The following is a 23341-nucleotide window of genomic DNA, read 5'->3' as shown; positions in this document are numbered from 1 at the left end:
AATCCTTTAGCATGGCTGGCAAGGCATTTCATGATCTGGACCTTGTCTCTTTTCTAAGATCCCCTTTTATGGTTTTTCAGCACATGCCCTACTCTGTTCCTCTTTAGCAGAAGTTATTCCACACCTCCTTGATTGCACCATGACATCTAAACCTTTGCCATTTAGATGGCTGCTCCCTCCATCTGAACAGTCCTTTCTCCCTTGCCTGGAGAACGTCTGTCATGCTTATGGTTAAAAGCAGGTGCTCCTCAGCATCCCAGGCAAAGTTAGAGGCCCCATTATTTGAACTCAGTGTCTTTTGCGTACCTTACCTCTTAACTGATTATTGCAAAAATTATTTGGCCATAGATCTTCTATTTAAAAAAAAATCTTTGGTACAAAATGAAGGCCTATAAAAAGTATTACATAGATATGTAGTTGTTCCAGGAAGATTCTTTTTTACCTTTAAAATGTTTGTACCTCTGAGGAGTAAGCCAGGAACTGGTGGAGTACCTGGCAAACATGCCATGGTTCAGGGTGTGAAGGAGAAGCTGATGTCTCTGGCAGCCACCGTAGGTAAGTGTCGGTTGAGCACTCAGGTATTCTTCTCCTTACCTGGTTGCTGAGCAGCTCTGGGCCTACATTGAGGTAATTGTAGTTTGAGCTCTTATTCTCCCCTAGTACTAGGAGCTGCTCTCGGTGATGAGAAACAAAGATGAGTGGATCTCAGCCACAGTGAATAACTTTAAAGTCCTTTGAGCCTCACCTCCTATTATCACTCATACATAAGTTTCAAAATGTAGCACAGAAGTTAGGAAAAAGTGTGAAGGAAAAAAATGACAGGTTATTCTATCTGCTAATGAAAATAACAAAAAAAAACTAATTTTATAATCATTATTAACTTTTTTCATTTTAAACATAGTATGATCCTGATATAATGGAATATTAAGATAGTTGTCTACTTTGTTTCTTTGTAAGTAAAACTACATTATATATATTGAATAATTTGTGTGTGTGCATGTGTGTAGTCTTTTAATAGTCTCTACAGCCAGGCATATGATTAAGAATATTAGTAATTGCTCTTGAACCTCACCTTTTATAATTAAGTAAATATTTGTTGAGCACTACAACAGTGCTGGGTGGCACATTCCTTGCACAAGAAAATAGGCTATCTCCAGACCTGTAACTTGTGAAGTTGACCTCATACAAAGTACCATTTAAGTAATTTTAGGTTGTTTTTAATAGTCTCTGTTATAGAATGTCATACTTTATGAGATAAGAGAAAGGCATAGTTTAACTTTCTGGCTCATTGATAAAATATAGTAGTAATTAGCCAAATATTAAAGTAGAATACAGTTTATAATTCTTTGATGCCATAAAATATTTTTTACCAAATTAAAATGCAGGCCTAGATGTAATCTTATCCAAATGTTTGTATGGATTGTTCATGATGAAATTTTATTTTATAATTGCCTGGTAAGTTCCAAGTATACAGTTCTTTTGGGTTGACAAGGATGGGAGAGGATGGAAGGGAGTGCTGTGGTTTTAGGGAACATCTTAAGTGACATCATTGTGAGAGGGAGACCCTCCCTTCCATCCGGAGAGGCTGTCACTGAGATCCCTATTACAGATATGAAGGTGAGGCTCACTGAAGAGTTCAAGATTGTTACCCTCCAAAGGCTGTGCTCTTTTTGTTACATGTGGGCCTCAGGATCTGTGAGCCCTGTGAAAACAGCCTGGCCTATGATTCCTGTGTGGGCTAGTGTTCTTATTTAGAGCTTCACTGTGCACGTGTGACTCTTTACATTTAAATTTAAATTGATTTAAATAAATTAAAATTTTAGTTTCTCCATTATACTGTTCGCATTGTGAGTTCTCAGCAGTCACATGTGGCTAGTGGGAACGACATTGGGTAGTGTAGATATAGGGCATTTCCATTATCAAGGAAAGTTTTATTGGACTGTGATGGTGTAAGTGGAGACTACCTCTAAAAAGACCTTCCTGTCAACTGCTCATTGTCTTCATCAACAGAATCACTGGTAACCCCAGAATGCTTTGGAACTCTGAGTTACTTTCATGCTTAGCTCTTTATGCATTCACTCATCTTTTTGAGCTCTGGAATCCTATCCTCAGTCTGGGAACTCCTGGCTGAAGGAGGAGCAAGGGCTAGAAGTTGCAGCATGACCATTTTACTAGATTATATGGCGTCTTACCCAAAGAACACTTTGTAGAATTAGGCTAGACTATGAAAAAGAGTAATGATTTCTCTTTCTTTGCTTGATAAATGCTGAATTGTGTACCTCCCATATAAAATTATTCTTGTACATTGCTTAATATTTACTCAACACAGTGTCTCTTAACTCATTTGGGGAAGAATGGCAAAAATGGAGAGTAGTTAGTGAAAATCTAAATTCAGGGTATATTCTGGTGAATTTGGGGCATATTACATTAGCCCTCAGGAGATTTTTATGATGCAAGGAGTAGACTTTTTTCTTTTTTTTCATGGGGCTGGGGTTTAAACTTAGGACTTTGCACTTGCAAAACAGGCACTCTGCCACTTTGAGCCATACATCCAGTATGTTTTGCTCTGGTTATTTTGGAAATGGGGTCTCATGAACTATTTGCCTGGGCTGGCCTTGTACTGCAATCGTCCTGATCTCTGCCTCCCAAGCAGTTAGGATTACAGGTATGAGACACTGGCACCTGGTTAGAAATGGACTTTTTAAAAGGACTTTTTTTAGTGGGTATAAAAGGAATTTCAATTTACTATGTATATATTTTGTTACATTATTTAAAAGTAGCTGGGTAAAAGAGGTCATTTGGACAAGTGAGATAATGACATATGAAAGAAGAAGCACTTTACTGCTGATCTCTAAGAAGTCATTTAATCTCTGAGCCTTATCAATTTCATTCTCACTTTCCTCATTGATAAACTGAAATAATAACATTTGCCTTGCTCATTAGAGTCATTGGAGAAATGGTCAAAAAGTTCTGATTTCAGAGCACTTTGAACTTCAGATTTTCAGATTAGAGATGATAATATTCTAAATTCTGAAAGAAATTCTGGCCATAATCACTTCAGATAAGAGATACTCAATCTATGTATAGAAGTGTTTGGAAAGTTACCAGTCCTATTTAAAGGTCATGCTACTGTTTCATTGATCCTCTTTTCTATACATGTTAACATTATAGAAAATGTTTTGAGTAGGAGGAACCCTGATGCCATGGGCTGCGTGACCTGTTTATCCCTTATGAACTTGTTCACCCTGAGCCAGTGTTCTCAGGATCACCTTTATCTCAAGGAGGAATAAAAAAATACCATCTTACAATATCTATTGCAGAGAACAGTTGTCTTTATATATGTGATAGTCAGTACTTTATCTATCAGCTGCCAAATTTATTCATACAAGGGGAAGTTGTCTAATACTTTTATTAGTGAAGCCTAGAAGAAGATCGTGACAACATCATTGTAGAATTTCACATAAATTGGTATTTCAGAACTCAGGTGCCAAGTAAAAGGAGTCATTCAAACAGTACCTAAGAAGTGTGGAAATGTTGCTCTGAGCTGTGAAAGCAGCAGTCACCTGGTTAGCAATTATTCTCATTCTCAACCCTATACTTTCACTTAAAAGTTTTTCTTTTCACCTAAAATATTAACTACTTCCTATGTTGTAAAAATCTTTTGGAAGTATGCCACCTCTGTCACAGTGGTCCATTTGTATTATTGCTAACTTTTAACCTAGAGGCTAATGTTGCTGGAATATTGTTGCTTTTCGTCTTCCAAATTACCTAGCATGATGCCTTGCCTGCACTGTTTGCTTGTTCGGCTGTGGTTGGTAGAAATTAGAGGGTAATCCTTTTGTTTTGCTAGGACAATGCGTCCTTCACACACACCCCATATTCTATAATGGAATGGCAGTTAATTTTCTACTTGGAATAATGTTGCAAATAATGAGTTGGCTCCCAGAATGGTCTATCAGTTTAGCCCATGATATGGGTTAGTGGATAGAGAAATATACATGCTAGAACCTGATGATGCTCTCAAAAAATGACTTAGCTAAACTTTATACAGTTAACAACTTAAGGTGGTAAGTTGGAAATAGCCTATTTTTTTATAAGTGTAAATCCTAAATAACTATCATTTGCTAATTTTAAGTTATTTCTGACTTCTTAGTGTGCAAACCTCCCCCCTTCATGGGAACTTTAACCTTAAGCATGAAGCCAATAAAAGTTTAGCAACTGGTAGAAGCTGAGCTACATTTGATTTTGCCTGCTTGTTTGCAAAAGTTGTACTTACTGTTAAAAGTTAGCACAATGCTTTTTAGGGTTTTTTCTTTTAATTAAATGTAATTTTTAAATGGCCTCATTTGATTAATTTATACTGTTTTCCCTTTGTTGTGAGGAGAATTAATTAAAAACTCAGCAAGTTAGTACATGGTGGTAACAAAAGCATGAATCTAAAATTTATTGTGCTACATCCTGCAGAAGCAAGTGTAATTTAGTGCAAAATAAAATTATAAAGACTACTTTTTTGTGGTACTGGGGATTGAACTTAGGGCTTCCTAATAGATAAGAAATGTTTATATTTTATGGAAATAAATGATTTTTAAGCTCTGTCAGGAGATTGAGGAACATCTATTTGTAATTACCTTGAAGCTAAATTAAAGTAGTTTTCCCGACATGTATTATAAAAAGTTCTATAAAGATGTATTAAACAGCCCTTTGGAATTTTGCTGACCCATGCCCCCAGTTTTTTTGCTTTTAGTTTGTTTTTCTGATAGGGTTTCCAGTTATCTTTGCTGGCCTGGAACCTTCATTCTCTGCCTCCCAAGTAGCTGGGATTAGTAGACATGTACCACAATATCTGGCCAAGGATACAATTTAATGTTTTTTGTTTGCCATTCCAAAGTTTGTAGTCTTTAAATTACTATTGAAAATGACATTGACAAACTGTGTGATTACTGATCCTATTTGTAATTTATTTTGAAATGGTTAAAAATGAAAATATATTTACATTCTTTATCATATAATAGAGTACATATTTACCCTTATATCTTCTTAGCTTGAAGATATATTGATTTTTTTCTCATTTCACTGGTTAAGATGAAGATGTATACTTTAGCATGGCATATGTAAACTTTAAATATACTCTTAAGAATCAGACTTTGGTCTATTTTGAATGGTAGGTGAGTTTGATTTTGTGATTTAAAATGTGTAACAGGAACATTTGGATTGCATATGCCCTGTGTGTTCATTTTCAGTTGAATTGAGAAAATAGAACCTTTTCAATACTGCAGGCTAAGAACTGCTGTACTCATTACTGCCTCTTTTGGACTCTTGACTCGTACCCCCTCACACCAGGGAGCTGTGCTTTTAGGAGACATGCTGTGTAGCACATGGACCAAGTTACCATCACTGTGACCATTTCATTTGATAGAAAATCTATAGTATATCTGGAATATTAAGTCCATTTGTTAATAATGAAGTCCTTAGCAGCCAGCTGTGCTGAAAGTGTTTGTCACTTATTTTTATAGACGAGTTAAATGCTGATACTTTCTGTCATGGATTGGCCTTATTGTCTATTTTTCTTAGTTTGTTAACATAGTAAATGGAAGAATTATTTTTCTTTAGTTTTTCTAAAACTGAAGTTGAGCACGTGCCTTTATGTAAAAATTCATCTATAAATAGAACATTTGGGAAAATAGCATTCATTATTCATGTGTCACTTTTAATGAGTTTTAGTTTTGTTTAGCTTTTTTCTCTTCCAAATGCAAGAAGACATCAATTTGTTGTAGCACTATTTTGTTTCTTCAGATCACTAGTGGTTTGGTGCTGTCGTGAAAGATACATGGTTCTGTATTCTGTATTTGTGTATGACTGCCATTTCTTTCCATCATACTGAATCTAAAGCCAGACATAAGTTCTCTTGTTTTGACAATCAAACTTCTATAGGTGGTGGGATCATAGAAAAAAAATTTTTTTCGTTGAACTGGAGTTTGAACTCAGGGCATCATACCTGGTAGGCAAGCACTCTGCCACTTGAGCCACTCCTTCAGCTTGATCATAGAAATCTTTATATTAAAGCACCTTCCCCCCATGTGCCTATTTCTTGCTGAACTTTTCTCATGATTGGAAAAAGACTTTAGTTTGAATAAAACACAAACAACTGAGCTCTCTGTAAGAAATGCATTCAGAGAGAGACTCATGATTATAGAATTTAACGTTTGCCAGATTTTATCACTGCATCAACATGGAATTTGAATGGGATGCTACAACAGTGCAAGACTCAGATGCTTGCTTGTCGTCAGCTCCAGACCCAGGGGTGTCCCCTGAATTTCCAGTGTGTCTGCCTTCACATTGAACTAAACATGGAACGGTTCCCTGTCTTCTGTCCTTACCTTCGGTGTGTGACTATTGTGGTACAGTATGTATATCATGAAGCCGCCCTCCTTTTTGCTGTGGCTGCTGCTAGTACTGAAGTAATAGTGACTATTTTTGAATAGTCACCTTTTTGGTAGATGCTGTGTGACGTGTCTCGCATGCATAGTTTTGCTAACTGTCGACAATCCTGTGAGGTGGTAGTATTACTGTTGCTCTTCTACATGTGTGAAAGCTGTCTACAAGAGGCTACTGGGGCCACTAAGGATGGCCCGCCAAATGAGGTTCTGGTGTCCAAGCCCCAGGCTTAGCAGCTGAACTCTCTGAGCTGCAGGTACAAATCTTCCCTGTTGTAAACCTGTTTCAGACACAAGAATTCCAACTTCCTCCTGGGAACTGGTTCCAGGATGTAATGAAAGTATACAGAGTGAGTTCCCAATTCTTGAGAGTCACTTATTTTATATGTGTTGTGCTTAGTAGACATAAAGAAGGGCTAGTGTCACCCTCTACTTTGTAACTCTGGAAAAATCCAACCAAAAAAACCTTCTACATCTTTGTCTTTCAGCATTCCCAGTGTAGTTGAGGCCATGTAGTGCCTTGTAACTAAGTTGTAGGGGCTTGGTCTTGTTAGTGTTTCTAAGACAGTGAGTACAAAATGTCTGATAAGAGATTGTGGTCACACACTAGGATTCGGAAAGTCCTGGGGAGGCTGAGAATGATGTCATTAAGTCACTCTGGGGCTTAGAGCTGGGAGGAGTATGAGTACAGAGCATGCAGAACTGTGTTAGAAGAAAGAGGTGGAAGTAGGTGAGGTTAGCAGAGGCTAAAAAGCCATCTGGGAAGATCTGTGTCTAGGAACTAGAATGTTGAACAGTTCAATTTCAGCAGGTTTGTTAGGAGGGTTGTGATCAACTTGCTATTGTGTTGGTGCTCTTTATTTCAGTATTGAAGGAAGTAAGAAGATGCAGGATTATATGTGGGAGTATAGCAAGACAGGATAAGGTTATCTCCAAGACTGAGGGGCAGAGACTAAGAGACCTGACTCAGTCTGTGTGGACAGAGAAGTACTCACTGCTGCAGGAAAGATCAGTCAGATCACTACCCCTGAATTACCTACACACTGGTCAGTTTGAACCTTGACATTTCTGCCATCTGTAATAAAACAATATTCATTTGCCTCTGCAGTTGCCTTGGATATTTGGGGAGATGACTTGGTTACAAAGGTAGTATCAGGGTCTTAGGAGGAGAAAGTTCTCAGACAGAAAAGTATTTCAAAGCATAAACATTGTAGTCAGATCTAGGTTCAAGTGTTAGTGCAGGTTTTTCCTAGTTTTGGTATTTTAGGCAAATTCCTTAACTTCTCTAAACCTACATTCCCAGAGTCCTGGAATAGATACATTAGAAATAATGCCCTCTGATTAGGGATGGATTTTTCTCCTAACAGCTTATATGAACTAGTGTTCTTTTGTTCATGATAGGGTGGCTGACCTCTTCTTTGATAGCCTTATTTTCTGCAAAATAAAGATACTTTGTGTGCTTTTCTCCTCTTTTTCTTTTGAATCTCTTTGTAAGTTGTTTCTTTCCTACAGAGACTTTATGAAGACTCTGTATTCTCATACACAGAGGGGTTATCAGACCCATGTTGGCGTGGTAACAGAAAAGTTACCACGTGTGCTCTGAAGCTTTCCTCTGAAAGGCCAACTTGCTGAAAACGTAATTGTTTTGCTTTTTTTTTTTTTTTTTCTTCCCTTTAGTGCTGGCTTATGTCAGTGTACAGGCTCTTTGCTTGAGCATGGAAATAGTGGTATATTCAAGTGGAAAGCTAAGAAACCTTAATGACAAAGGGATGGCAGTGATACCCTTGTCCAGCGCCTGGAGTGGTCCTGCAGCTGCACCGTCTTTTACTCCATAGACATTAATGAATCCTGTCTGTGTTGATTGCATGAAAAACTTCCATGCTGAGTTTTTATTAATCCACATATCAAAGAGATATGGAACAGAGTAAGACAAAGCAAAAGAGCATAGTTGAAAATGTAGACCCTGTAACGAAAGTGTCTGGGTTAAATCAAGCTCTGCAACTTAGTAGTTGTATGACTTTGATCTAGCCATTCAACACTGTGTGCCTCAGTTTCCTTATCTGTAAAATGTGGATATTAGCTACTTTGTTTAGTCTTGTCTTGAAGATTAACCGAGTTGACCTTTTCAAAGTGTTTAGAGTGATTCTTGGCACTATGTAAGTGTCTGTTAAGTAATAAAAGTCCTGAAAATTGATAACAGGGAATTTGCTGAGCTGACTAGTTTTCACATTTCTGTAAAAACGGTTAAGCACTGGTTAAATAAATTATCTGGTGGATCCCGTGAATGTATAAAAGTTAGGGGCAAATATCTTTCAATTTGTGTAATATTTTACTTATCAAATATCTACAACTCTCATATAACATTCATACTGATATAATAACATGAAATCCCTTAGGTTTTTTTTTTTATTCGATTTTAAGTTTGTGAGACTCTATGTCTCCGCACTCTTAAAATCTGAAAATTGTACATGTCTCAAAATCAGTGGATATATATTTTTTCTTTAAAATTTTTAGCTGGTGAAGACATAGAAGTTGCACATACTCACAGGTGCCATGGAGTGTTTAATAATGTACATGTTGCTTATGTAATGTTTGCGTCAGGTTCATTGCATTTATGTCCCCATTCATTGTTTCTTTTCGATGAAAATGTTCAAAATTCTTTCTTCTAGCTTTTTGCAATGTCCAGCACTCAGTGTATATATTTACTGCCATGCCTGCCCCCCCCAACCATAAAGTTTTTATGTAAGCAGGCTTGTAATTTATTAAATCAATGTTGTCTTTGGCTAAAGAACAGTAATCCATGAATCTGTACAGAGGGCCTCTGTACCTTCAGTTTAAGAAGTACCCATGTCTTGGCATGAGGGGCTACCACACCCATGCATTGAAGGAATGAGCAGTGTTCCCAGTGGCAAAGGGTTTATGGGGGCTCCAGAGGAGATTTTAGGGCTGTAGAGGCTTCACTACATCCACAAACACTAGAATTAATGCTTCTTTTTGGGTCTACTGGTTTGTGCTCCATTATCACTGAATTCCATTTAGCACTGATGCTGAACTCAGAGGTAATTCTTTTAAGAATTTTAGGATCTGAGAAGAGTAACTATGGTAAGGATTCTTTTGCTATTCTTTCTATTTTTCCTCTCTCTCTCTTTCTCTGCAGCACTGGAGTTTGAACTCAGGCATAGGACTTGCTTAGCAGGCATTCTACTATTTGAGCCACACCCCTAGCCCTTTTTTTTTTTTTTTTTTTTGCTTTAGTCATTTTTCAGAAAAGGTGTTGTGTTTTTGCCCAGGGCCAGCTTCAGACTCCAACCCTCCTACCTATTCCTCCTGTTTAGATGGAGTTACAAACATGTGCCACCATGCTTGGCTTATTGATTGATATGGAGTCTTGCTAACTTTTTGCCTAAGCTGGCCTTGAACTGTTATTCTCAGTCTCCGCTTCCTAAGTAGTGTGGTAGGGGTTCTTAAACAATAAGACCAGGGATAGAATTCCAGGGTGACTAAATTTGGATGGGGAAAAATACTTTTATTACCACTAGCCCCAAGCATTTAGTGGCTACTTTAGCATTTTAAAATGACAAATGATGAGAGCATCTCATGGTAGTATTTAGCATTTGAAATTACAGTACTTTTAAAATGTGGTCTTGTCATTCAGTGTTAATGAAGGAGCTCAAGTATTAACTGTTTCACAATTTTTCTTATATTTTTGATAGCTTCATTTCTATTTAATTCTTTTCCTTTATGCTCCTATGATTTTTATGCTTTTAAAAATATTATTCAGAGGCCTTAGCAGATTGCTAAAGAGTATGGTATAGGGCAAAACTCTAAGAACCCTGCTGATGTTATTCTGCTGTGTGTTAGTCCTGGATCTTAGCTGATCTGACAGCGTCCCTACCGTGTCCTTCCCTCTGCACTTGGGAAAGTTGCGATGCAGCCTTTGACGAGTCCAGCATCAGTTGCTAAAATCTAGACTGTATTCCTGAGTACAGCAATGAAAACTTTGGTTATTTTTGTCTGTCCCTCACAAGTCTTAAAGGAAGCAAGTTACTTTAGCTTTTCTATCTCTCCAACACAATACTTACACAGGCTTCCCGTGAAAGATGTTGATTCAGTGACAATTTACTAGAAAGCTAAATGCTATGAGAGCCAGACACAGAAAGCAGAAAACATCAGTCCATGGCGTGAAGAGGAGAGGGTGAGGGGGTGTGCATGTGTGCAGTGATAAAGTAAGACCTGAGGGGAGAGCTGGCAGAGGCTGTGAAATGAGATGGGAAACAGTGAGTCAGGTGGAGTAATAAGGCGATGAGGAGGTAATTAAATTGAGGCTTTCAAGCCTACGCCTGATGGAGGCTTGTCTTTATCAAAATCTGCTTTTGCTCCTGGGAATGGTTCCTGTGTGCTTATGGATGGGCTTTTCCACCCATGTCTTCAATTACTTGAATTCAGTACGGAGGTTTGGGGACTCAGGGCTTGCCTCCCAGACAACTCCTTTATTTTTGTTAAGGTTCTTGCCAGAATCTCCTGGAGTGGTATGACTAGATTTTATACTGAACAGAGGAAACTAAGCATTCTATTCACTTGTAAGAAATATTCAGAGGGTATATTCTGAGGGTATATTCAGAAGCTATTTAGAGGTATTGGGCAAAGGGGAAAACACTTCAAATGAAAATACTTTTAAGCAAAATATAAGAACACTGAGTGTTTGTTAAAGGCAAAGGGGAAATGCTGTAGGACAAGTGGATACAAGGCAGAATTTAAGGTGGTAGGTGGTAGGCATGTACTCACTCACCTGCCAGGGTCTTGCTCACAATGTACTTCTAGAGGATTAAAAAGATGATTTATTCTGGTACCAGTTGAACCTAGGTTTGCATTTCCTTGAAAATCCCTCAAACATGTTTTACCTGCTGTTTGGAAAAAAATAGTTTTTAAAGAGTAGTATTTGGACTTATGTAAATTGGTCTTTAAAAAACCAAAAATTTACTACGGATCTGTATAGGTTTCAGATTGAGGATAAACTGAGTTAAGGGCAAGACAGTATCTATTAAACATTATTAAACAAGAACTATATTGCCTTCAAATACTTTTAACAACTGGATATAGTGTAACAAACTGTTGCTTACTGTATGTTACTAAATAAATAGAGTTATGTATCATTTTTACATTAACATGTTAATAAAAGTATTTTATAGCTTTTAAGAGAATCTCCTCTTAAATATTTAAAAAATCATTTTTATTTGAATCACTGTTTTCCCAATCATATCTTTTCTTTCAAGAAAACAGAATTAACTTTGGTATTGTTAAGCACATGTAATTTATCACAAATTCTTAACCTCAAATTAATGAAGAAATCAGATATTAAGAATATCTCAGAACTAGAACTCTAACCAGAGTTAGAGTAAATATTCTTTCTTTGTCAGAGTTTTTCCACTCATATGAAAAGCTCTGGGAACAATAAAATTTTGCCTTTTAATTGGCACTACTGAGATCAGGGAAGGAAGGGATCAACTTATGCCAGCTTATTAAGGAAAGTCTTGGTAAAACCCTTCTAGGATGACCAACTGTGGGTCACTTCTGTAGCCCTGGACTGAAGACTAAAATTCCTCTGTATGCCAGCCTTAGAAAAAGGCTAATTTAGGGTCAGAGATGGGGGATGGAGAGAGGCTATCTAATGGGTACAGGGTGCAGTAGGATAGGAGGAGTAGCTTCTCATGTTCACAGTAAGATAACTATGGGAATAAAATTTGATATTTCATAAGAGATAATAAAGAAGATTGAAACAGGTTTTTATTTTAATTGATAAATACTAAGATTTATGGGTTACAGTGTGGCATTCAGTATAATGTGTAATGATCAGATCAGGCTAAATGGTATACCTGTCACCTCAGACATTTATCCTATCTTTGTGTTGGGAATATTTGAAATCCTCTTTGCTAGCAATTTTGAAATATTTAATGAATTATTGTCAGCCATAGTTATCCTTCTGTGCTATAGAATATTAGAAGTTATTCCTCCCATCCAACCCCACCCTCATTGCCAACGTGGAGAGGATTTTCCGTGTTCTGAACACAAAGAAATGATGAATCTCAGGTGAAACATACTCCAGTTACCCTGATCTGATCACTGCATATTTTGTACATGTATTGAATGTCATTCTCTCCCCCTAAAAACATACAATTACTGTGTCAATTAAAAATAAAAAGGCTGACTTAATGAAGACTTTCTGGTAAAACGTTGAAGATCCAGCCACTTTCCAAAGCTGAGTGCCTCAGTAAAGTCTTCTTGGTTCCTGCCACAAAAACTGCTCTTTGTTTAAATGTTTGGAAAAACACTGCCACATTCTGATTTTAGATGACAGGTCCCTGGTTTTGTTGTATGCATCTTATCCTGTTAGAATATTATCTCCTCCTGTCTGTTTCTCTTATATTCTGTATCACAAGCAAACATTTTGAGCAGATTCTAATAATGTATGCAGCTTAAGAGAACTTAGATGGCATTGACTAATAGTCATAAATGCATTTTTACATACTTGCTGCTATATGTTCCCCCTCCCACCCTCCGTCCCCATCTTTTCATTGTTGTTGTTTTTAGTAACTAAATTCTGTGACTTGGCTACTATGACCTGGACTTTAGAGAAGTCAGATGAAAATAGCATTTCCATGAATTTGGGTCTCTAAAATGATCCCTTGAGTGCATGTATATCTCTTGGAATGCAAAGCTTACTAGAGAAAGGATGAAATTAGGTGAGCCTGAAGGAAATATAAAAATCCTGCTTAATGATCCTGTTAGGTTTATACAGATTAACTGTTATTAAGCAAGGAACGGTAAGCCCGTCTGGCTTTCTCATCCTCTGAATAGCCAGCTTTAGCACTATAAACCAGGAAGACTTCTGTTGTGTCTGTGAATATATAACATTGCAGTATTGCAAGCCCTGAGGCCTTTTCCCGAACAACGTATGCTTGCATACGTTAGTTTTATGCGAGTTAAACCAGTCTTAAGTCTAGCATGGGAGTTTATTAGTGTGTGTACGTTCATATGTTAAGAGAGGGTTTAGAGTCTAGGGTAATGAGACGTGGCCAGTTAAAGCCAAGCATTGCTTAGGAGGAATGTGCTTCAGCGATCTCAGCCTCAGTCTGAACACTTACACTTGTAAAGTATCCTCATTCCTGATCTCAGGCAAACTGTCCTTGCTCTTCACTCGTCTCTCCTGTCCGTGAGGCTCACCTGCTGCTTGCTACCTCTTCTCTCTGGTGCTTAGATCATCTTTCCCCAACGTGCACTTCCTTGCCTCAGAACAACCTCCACCGGTCTTCCTTTTCACTCCATACAGATACTGCTCCATCACATGGGGAGCTCCTCATAAAAGTGCAAGAAAAGTTTTAAGGTTTAGCTTCTAAATGGAGCACTTGAAAAATTTTAGTAAGCAAGAGATGTGTCATAAGCCAGGAGGAAGAAAATGTCTAATGATAAACTCCAGGCCCATTCTTGGGATGGAATCCCTCTTGTCACACCTCTCAGCTCACTTTGAACCACTAGTCTTATAGATTCCTTTCTCTCACCATGCATCCTAAGCAGAGTGAGCCTGCCATATTGCTGTAGAGCTATGGCATTTTGGTGTAGAGGATGATTATGGGGTACCTTTGCTGGAAAGATAGTTTGGTGCAAAACCACCAGTGTATTTTCTCAGCTGTGCCAGAAAAACGGGGGAGTAATAGATTATGAGCTTTGGTGTGGAAGTGCTGAACTGCACCGCGCTGCTGCCACTGTCCTGCCTCCTTGCTGACTTGGCATCCTGGAGAAATCCTGGTCTTCTTAAACCTGACTCAGGCTGCAGCTGTGAGCTGGGTGCCTGATGCCATCCGCCTGGGCAAATGTAGGAAATGCCAAATGGCCTGCCAGTTTTTAGTGTGGCCTTTGGATCCTCCCTGAACCATATGGTGCTAAAATGTCAAACTGTTCCTGAATGTGGGCAACAGTAGAGGAGGCTAGATAGAGAAAATACACTTCAGATGAAGGATCTGCTGAGGCCGTTTAGTCCTTACTAGCACTTTGTTACTTTAACCATTGTTTATTGGGTAGCGTTTAGTTTATAGTGGTCTACTTATATTGCGAAGGGCAAAACAAAATAAAATAAAATGATTAGAGAAAAATGAGTCCCTTAAAAGCTTGTGACACACTCAGGTAGTAGTTACAGAATTATCACCAGAAACTAAGCATCTCTTTTCTCCTTTCTGTTTCAGCCTCTTTCTATTATATTCTGACATTTGTACTTGTTGATGGACTAACAATGCATTGAGAAATTTACAATCTGTGTGAGAAGAGAAAACACAACAGGGACTTACAGATGATCCCAATCAAAACATCCACAAGTGCTAAGTGATTGAGGCCAAAAGGAATGCACAAGTCCGAAGGGAGAGAGAGGGAGATGAGTGATGAGGTTCAGATGAGGTTAGCCCTGGCAGGCTTCCTAGAGGAGATGGCTGGAGTTGGGTTTGGCTCATGTCACTCTTCTTAGTCTCGGTATCTGGGGACTTTACATAAACACTGTTCCCTCTGGTTGGAAAGAACAGGAGGACAAAAAAAAGAGATGCTCAAATTCAAAGAGGTTCCCCACCCCCCATAGCCTAGGTGGGTCTCAACTTTTAGATGTGTTCCCAAATGCACTGGGTTAAAAAAATATATCAAATTCAGTTTGAGTCTACGAAAAGTTAAGTCATGTTATGTATTTGTTGGAGAACTGCTATAGCTTAAGAGAAGTTTTGACTAATGGATCTGTGTTGTCTTTTCAATTTACATAACTTCATCCTGTCTTGGTTTATAAACATTCAAAGACTTGCTTGGGTATTGCTTAACCCCACTTGACTATATGTAAGCTCAGCTATTTGAGGCATTCCGAGCAGCCAGTTCACATGGCAGTGTTGTGATGTTTTAGGGATTGTGAGCCCTGGAGCCAACCTTTTCCTGTTTCTACTACTGTGAAGTTCTCCCCAAGCCTGGAATTTAGCTCAGAGTTTTGTAGTCCTATTGGGAATTACTTTCGAGTGGGCCAAAGGTGATGCTCTTTTCCTTTTTATAAAAAACTTGTCATTTTGAAATAATTTTAGAATTACATGAAGGTTCCAAAAATCATTCAGTCCTTTAACATCCCTAACTCACTCACTTCCCTTAATATTAGCATTTAGGTTAATTAACATTAACCACACTAACATTATTTTAGTCTCCCCTTCTTACGAGAAAGCCTCACAATTATCCATAAGAAAGCACATGTAAGAAGAACGTGCTTTACTGCCTGTGCATAATGCAACCTAGAGAGATAAATATCCTGCATCATTTTCATACAAGAGTGCTGTGCAGTAGTAAATATCACTGTCAAATCACGAGGAAACAAAACTCAGTCACAGAAGGTACCTTATGTACCGACCTACTTCAGCTTTAAAAGCATGCAGAGCAGTGGGAGATTCTGTACATGCACATGAAGTATTGATGTAAAGTATTGCACTTGCTTATGAGGGATTCACACAAAATTCAGGATCCTGGTTACTTCGGTAATAGTAAAGATTTTTGGGTAAGCTTTTTATTGTACTTGTAACATTTCATTTTTAAAAACTGAATGGTGGGCTAAAGGTGTGGCTCAAGCTGTAGAGTGCCTGCCTAACAAGCATGAAGCCGTGCGTTCAAATTCTAGTACTGCAAAACAAGCCAACAAAAAAACCCCTAAGTGATAGCACCCCCAGATCCATTATATTATTTTCAGAGCTTTTTCAATGACTAAAATGTTTATTTTTAACATATTAAATAATTTGAATAGGAAATCCATTCATTAGAAGTGAATGGCAAAGCCATTCATTAGAAATGCCCCCTGGAGAGGGCTTATGTTCTGTTGAAAAGCAAAAGGAGAGACGCTTCAGTTGAGTTACTGGTTCTCATGTGGGTGAGGTCTTCAACATGTCTTTAGTTTTCAATGTCACATTTTTTTCACCTGTAGAGTTTCTGTGACCGGCTATATAAATCTGTTATAATATACAAAAATGGACATGAAGAAGCTCAAGCTTTTCAGTCTTTGGATGTTAGACAGAGGTATGCAGTGCCATCTGTGGCCTTGCATTCCACCTAGGATGATGTCTGGGCATCTCCACTGACAAACTGTATGACCTTGCCCAAGTTGTTTACCTGTTCTGTGCCACAGCTTCGTCATCTGCATAAGGACCTAATAACAGTCCCTACTTCACACAGATGTATGAGGACTGAGTTAGAGAATTCACTAGAACACAGAGCCTATTCCCTCCCCTCCCATCTGCCTCCAATACTTCCATAGAGTTGGATTACTAGATGATTTAAACAGGAGGATGTTACATTTTGAAAGCACGGATTTCTGGCTTCTCTTGACCAAAAGGAACATCTAGTGGCTCTGGTCCCCCATTGCAGACTGGCAACAATAGGTGAAAGGTCCCCAGTTGAGTGTAGTTCCTAGTACTCCATCATATATTCTGGATCTTTAGGTAGCCCATTTATTGCCATTTATGGTCTAATAGCTCCTAGCTCCAGTGATATTAGTACCTGTCTCCCATTGGCACTTGAGTTTGCAGCCAGTAGCGTTACACAGAGGGAACTAGATTGTGTTTCAGAGTTCTCTAGAAAAACAGAACCAGTTGGAGACTTTAATATGTATATATTATATCATAGCTTGAAAGTACAGATATACACACACACACACACACACACACACACACACACGGAAACCTTTGGGGAAGAAGTTGATGCTGCAGTCTTTTTTATTTTTTGGTGGCACTGGGTTTGAACTCAGTATCTCACATTTGCTAGGTCAGGCATGCTACCACTTGAACTTTTTCGCCAACCTGGATGCTGCAGTTTTGAGACAGAATTTCTTCTTGTGGGAAATTTTAGTGTTTAGTTGAAAGACCTAAAAGTCTTTCACCTGATTGGATAAAGCCCATCCACATTATCCAGAACTGCCTTTACTTCAAATCAGCTAATTATAGGTGTTAAACATGCCTAAAAAATACCTTTGCAGTAATACCTGTTCAATTGCAGTTGAGTACCATAGCCTAGCCATGCTAGACACATGAAACTGTCATAGATTGCAGCCTTTCTAGCAGTCTTATGGTATCCATTGGCACCTATGGGCTTTTTTCCTGTTCCTTATGGTAGCAGGTTGTTGGCGGGATTGAGGATTTTTCAAAGGCATTGAATACACAAAGCTCTGAGAACCTCTGAGCTTTGCACATAAAGCTGCCATGTCTGGGTCTGGTCTGGGATCTAAAGAGGATGCTGGTGATTGATGATGCAGGATACTTCCTGTGAGGAGAGGGTAATGGAGATGCTAGGTTTGGTAATTCTGGCTGTCCCATTCAGGGTTGAGAGTAGTCTTGTGTAAACTCTCAGGGCTTTGGAGGAAAAAAGGGCATTTAGGAAGAAATAGATTTCTTCACCAGCTATGGAGCCTTGTGCTACCCAGGTATACATGTGTGTGCTGTGCCTGCTCAAGTTCAGGTATTAATACAGGTTCTGAAAACACATCTCCACCGTTAGCCTCATGTGGCTCTGTGCTTTGGAAGGTTGCCAGCAATGCTTAAAAGGAATTCTCCCAAAGCCTTCCTTTGTTTCTCAGAGATTTGTGCAGAGCTGCTATACAGAAGGTGAAAAGCAAGGAAAAGTCCTTCCTTATGTGTTTATCTTTGTATTATTTTTTAAGTACATCTGGTAAGGTGATTTTCTTAGTGCTTATTAAAAATTTTGGGGGATGGATTTGAACAAACCCTCAAAAGACTCCATTTTTATGTGATTTTAAGAATTCACTACAATTTAAAAGACTGAATATGTTTTATTTACATGAAAGTGGCCAGAAGATCCAAGAATATTAATCTTCAGGGCTGACACCAAAACCTGGCAAGTCAGCTTCAAAATCTTCATCTCAAAAAATATGTTCTACCTAGAGGAAACATGTTTGGACGTTGCAATGGGCAAGGATATTTTGGACAAGACCCCCAAAACACAGGAAATGAAAGTAAAATTAAACAAATGCCATTTCATTAGCTAAAAACCTTTTTCAGAGCAAAGGATACATCTGACAAGGAGTTGATTAAAAAAAAAAAAAAGAAAAACAACTCAATCTCAAAACCAAAAAACAATTCAGTAAAAAGCAGACATTATATCTAAGTACAAAGAAAGACAAACAAATGGCTGATACATAAAATATGCCCAATACCACTAATTACCAGGTAAATGAAAGTTAAAACTACAATAAGATAACCTCACTCCAGTTAGAATGACTACCATCAAAAATAAAAGATAACAAATGCTGATGATGTGGAGAAAAGGGCACCTGTGGGCACTGTGGATGGGAATGTAAATTAGTACTGACATTGTGGAAAACAGTATGGATCTCCCTCAAAAAATTAAAAATAGAATTACAATATGATTCAAATTCCATCACTGTGTATATGTATACAAAAAGGGAGTGAAGTCATTCTGTGGAAGAGACATATTAATGCCCATGTTTATTATAGCACTATTCACAGTAGCCCAGAAATGGGAGCAACCTAAGTGATGAGTGAATGAAGAGAACATATATATATATATCAGCCATAAAAAGCATGAAGTCCTGTCATTTGGGACAACAGGTACGGAACTGGGGCTCATTATGTTAAATGAAATGAGCCAGGCACAGAAGGACAAGTACTGCATGGTCTCACTTATATGTGGAATCATAAAAAGTCACTCAGAAAGTGAGAGAATAGTGGTTATTGAAGTCTGGAGAGACTGAGGGGGAGGAAAGGATGGGGAGATGTTCATTAACAGATACTGAGTTACAGTTACTTGAGAGAAAGAAGTTCTGGTATTCTGTTGTACAGTAGGATGTCTAGGATTATGATAATGTACTGTTTGTTAATTTTTTAAAAACTACAAAGAAAGGATATTGAATGCTTTCACTATAAAGAAATGATAAGTGTTCGAGGACATAAATTTACCTTGATTTGGACTTTGTACAACATATACGTGTATTGAAATATCACATAGTACTCCATAAATGTGTACATTTTTTTATGTACCAGTTAAAATTTATTTTAAAAAAATATCTTGTGTGGATCATACTGAACCACTGAAGAACAAACATGGTGAGTTCATTGGCTCCAGGTGTCATCTGAGAATTGCTGCAGTAAGGTGTCCTATAGGTAGAGTTAGGGTATCAACATTTCTACTTTTAGAATTTTCTGCTGAGCTGAGAACAAAGCCTTGTTGTTTTCCTATTCTAATTGATCTTTTACTTCTGTCCTTCCTTAGTACCAAGTAGATTAGCCCTTAGTTTTTCTTAAGAAAATTTCAGCTGTGTTAGTGTTTATTCTTAGACTAGATCAAGACTTTTGAGAGAGAAGAACAGAGAATCTGGACTTTTGAGCTGTGGTATATAATCTTGGCTCAGTTGGTACCTTAATTTTGCAGCCTTAGGAGTCCTCTCTTTCTGTATTTTAAAGCAAGGGGGTTGAACAGGATGGTAACTCAAATTCTAGAGATACTTTATAATGTGTAGCTTGTCAAAAACTTATAGCTTGGTTGGAGCCTCTTACAGTTCCTTGATTTCTCTACTTGTCCCTCAGCGAGCATCAGTCTTTCTTCAGTGGAGACCTATGGTCTACGGCATAAAATGTTGTCTTGCTCATAACTTCTCTTGCTCTCTTTCAACCTCTTGTGCCATCATCTCTCTGTTACTCTAAAGTAAAAGACTTCCTTGCTTTTCATTCCATCTTTATTGGTCCTTTTAGTTATGTTGCTTTGAGTATATATATATATTTTTTTTTCCAGGAAAACTTAATTATCACTGTTACTCTCTAAGGCAATTAGTATTTTGTCACACCTGGCTACAGAAGTATCAGGGTGCCACTGAATTAGTTAATTTGATACATTTCCCATTCCCTCCCTCATCTTAGATTAGATAAAATAAAATTCTGTTCTCACACTTCCTTTCCTTTTTTGCAGTATGGGAATCAAACCCAGAGCCTTGTGCATGCTAATAGACTTTGTAACTCAACTACATCCCTAGCCTCTAATCTCACATTTTCTAAAGTTAGACTGAGAGTTTTCCCCTTTCCTAAACTTGTGTGTAGTGTGCATGTTGTCAATTGTGTTTTTAAAAATTATACTTTCGCTGCATAATAGAGCAGGGAGTGCCTGTTACTGCTCTTAGTGGTTGCTGGCTCTAGGACCATTTCTTGTGGTTACCTTGCTTTGGGGGCTAATGTTTTTAATCAAAAGAATCAACCCTTCTTGGGTTATTTTTTGTGCATGCTACTTAAAAGGAGGCAGCTTTCTTAGTTTTGAGGTGCCAGAGTCTATACTATGAGCAGTTGCTTCCTAGACAGGCTCTGTGGTTTTCATTTTGGTAGTAGTGAGGTTTTACCTCAGGGCTTCCTGCTTGCTAGGCAGGTGCTGTACCCTTGAGCTACTCTGCCAGCCCATGCTGCTATTTTTGATGCTCCCAGCTTCTTGCTTCCTACCTAATTTATGGTACCAGTTATTGTCTTAGTCTATTCTGACTGTTGTAACAAAATACTATAGAATGGGTGGCTTAAACAACACACATTTGTTTTTCACAATTCTGAAAGTTGGAATCCAAGATCAGGTACCTGCAGATTTGGCAAGGGTCCAGTTTTCTGGCTTGTTTACGGCCATTTTTTAAATTTTGTTTTGTTTGCAGTACTGGGGCTTGAACTCAGGACCTACACCTTGAGCCACTCCATCAGCCCTTTCTTGTGAAGGGTTTTTTTGAGATAGTGTCTCCTGGAACTATTTGTGTGGGCTGGCTTCCAACCACAATCCTCCTGAGTACCTAGGATTACAATTGTGAACTACCAGAGCCTGGCTTTACAGCCACTTTTCTGCTGTGTTTTCATTTGGCTTTGGTGCTTCCATGTGGACAGAGATCTCTCTGTTGTCATCTATTTTTTTTTTTTTTGTAAGGGCTCTAATTCCATCATTAGTGTCCCATCTTATTACCTGCTCTCAAGCTTATTACCTACCAAAGTGGCCCTCCTCCAGATATCATCACATTAGGGATGAGGATTTGACAGTATATGATTTTTTGGGAGACATTTAGAGCATAAGAGAGAAATAAGGAGTGTGGTGGAGTTGGGTATGGGCAGGACAGTTGTGAATAGCTCCACCCGGAACTAGGGCAAGTAATGAGTTTCTCTAATTGATTGGATTTAGGAACCCTTCTTGTTCTCTTCCTATAGGGACTGCCAATCCTGGTTGTCATACTTGATCACTATTTGTGTTACTTGAGTATAAAAATTGTCAAATTTCTTCTGCAAGTAATTGTTTTTTGGACATTCTGCTTCATCCGTGTCTGTACTCTATATTCAGAGTCAAGAGTAAGGGCAGTAGTCGTCCTCCTGAACCAGATAAGCGCCAAACCACTGAGAAAATATTGTGGTCATTTCTGGACAAACATTTTTTGGAAGATGTTGGCAAACTGAAGTGGGCCCAGAAGTGGCCAAAAGTTTTAGAAACTGTCATATAGAAGATGATTGTAGAGAGAGAATGATTTAACCTGGTGGCGGTGTTGCTGGTGCTGATAATGGTTAGCAATTTACTGAATGGTGATTGTGTGGCAAGTACTGTGCAAAGGACTTTATTTAATTTATATGTATATATGAAAATTAGAGCCTGTGAGGCAAGTATTGTTAGCCCCATGAAAATACAAAGAAACATGACCCTGATCTAGGTCCTACGCTACTGAATGGGAGACCGTTGCTGGACCAAGGAGAATCCTTGCTGCCTTCAGGATCTAAGCTCAGTACTTCTATTTTTGAGATCATTTGACAGACCAGAAGAAAGATTAGCATTGAAGAGGAAATTTTTTTTTTTTTTTGTCGTACCAGGGTTTGAATTCAGGGCCTCACAAGCATACCACTACTTGAGCCACAACCCTCAGGGCTTAAAATGCACCATTATTTATTGGCCTCTTAGAAAAAAATTGCTGCCAATTAAAATTATAACACACAATCAATTGTAAGGCTCCATCTGATTTTATAGTTGTTAAAATGTGAAGAAGACATGAAAAATGTTGTTCAGTATTCTTCCAGATCTGGTATGAAAGGACCAAGTTGCAAGGGAGATTTTTAGCTCGAAGAAATGCATCCCAACCTCTCAAGCTGCTGAGAAATGTATCTTCCACTGTCTGAGGGCGTGATACAGCAGGGGCTCTGTATGAGGTTCCCTGTTGGGTAAATGTTGAGACTGGTAAGGGGATCTTTCTGGGATAAGATGAAGGATTTATTAAATTGAGTAGAAGGTGAAATAAATGACCTTTAGGACTCTTCCAAGTCTTAATATTTTTAATGGAATAAATTTAGTACATGACACCACATATAAGCAATCACAAAATTGTTAATAGATTTGGCAATTATCTGAACCAATTAGTCATGGCAATATGTGTGACCCAATATCCTTTCTTTCTCTTTTCTCTCTTCTCCTCCCCTTCTGTTTTCTTTTCTTGCTTCTCTCTTTCTTTTCTTGGCATTCACAAACATAGTTGGTAGTCTTTCCATTTCCCCCCCCCAGTAATAAAGTCTGAATTTTTTGGCTCTGTCTTGGAGGCACTCTACATTCTCACTCAACCCATTTTCCTTGCCTTTTTGCTTCTCTCCCACATCCTATTGCTGAATCCCAGCGTGCTTCCTCATTGAAAAGAAGTGACGGGATATCATAAATAAAGGCTCATAACACAGTGCTGACATACATACTAGCCTTCTGGGAAATGTCAGCACTTGCCCTCTTCTCATTTTTCAAGTTACCCATCCGTCTCTGCTTTTCAAAATCCTATTCATCCTTCAAGACCTAGTTTAAATTTGGTCCCCTCAAAAAAAAAAAAAAAAAACAAGAAAACAAAA

The 23341-nt window shown here is 38.3% G+C and overlaps 2 protein-coding genes across 5 annotated transcripts in view; both read left to right on the top strand.

The window, feature by feature from the left end:
• The window catches only part of Dock4 (dedicator of cytokinesis 4), a 433717-nt gene that overhangs the window by 43757 nt on the left and 366619 nt on the right, over positions 1–23341 (top strand). The gene's annotated exons all lie outside the window — the stretch shown is intronic.
• Positions 1–23341, top strand: part of LOC141420690 (small ribosomal subunit protein eS27-like) — a 57049-nt gene extending 33708 nt beyond the window's left edge. The window contains exon 1 of the mRNA XM_074065047.1: positions 1–23341. This exon is cut by the window's left edge and continues 33708 nt beyond it. The gene's annotated coding sequence lies outside the window, so the exon portion shown is untranslated.

The sequence above is a fragment of the Castor canadensis genome, chromosome 2, assembly GCF_047511655.1.
Source record: "Castor canadensis chromosome 2, mCasCan1.hap1v2, whole genome shotgun sequence".
In the NCBI taxonomy this organism is placed as follows: domain Eukaryota; kingdom Metazoa; phylum Chordata; class Mammalia; order Rodentia; family Castoridae; genus Castor; species Castor canadensis.
This window is presented reverse-complemented; position numbering and strand designations above follow the sequence as displayed.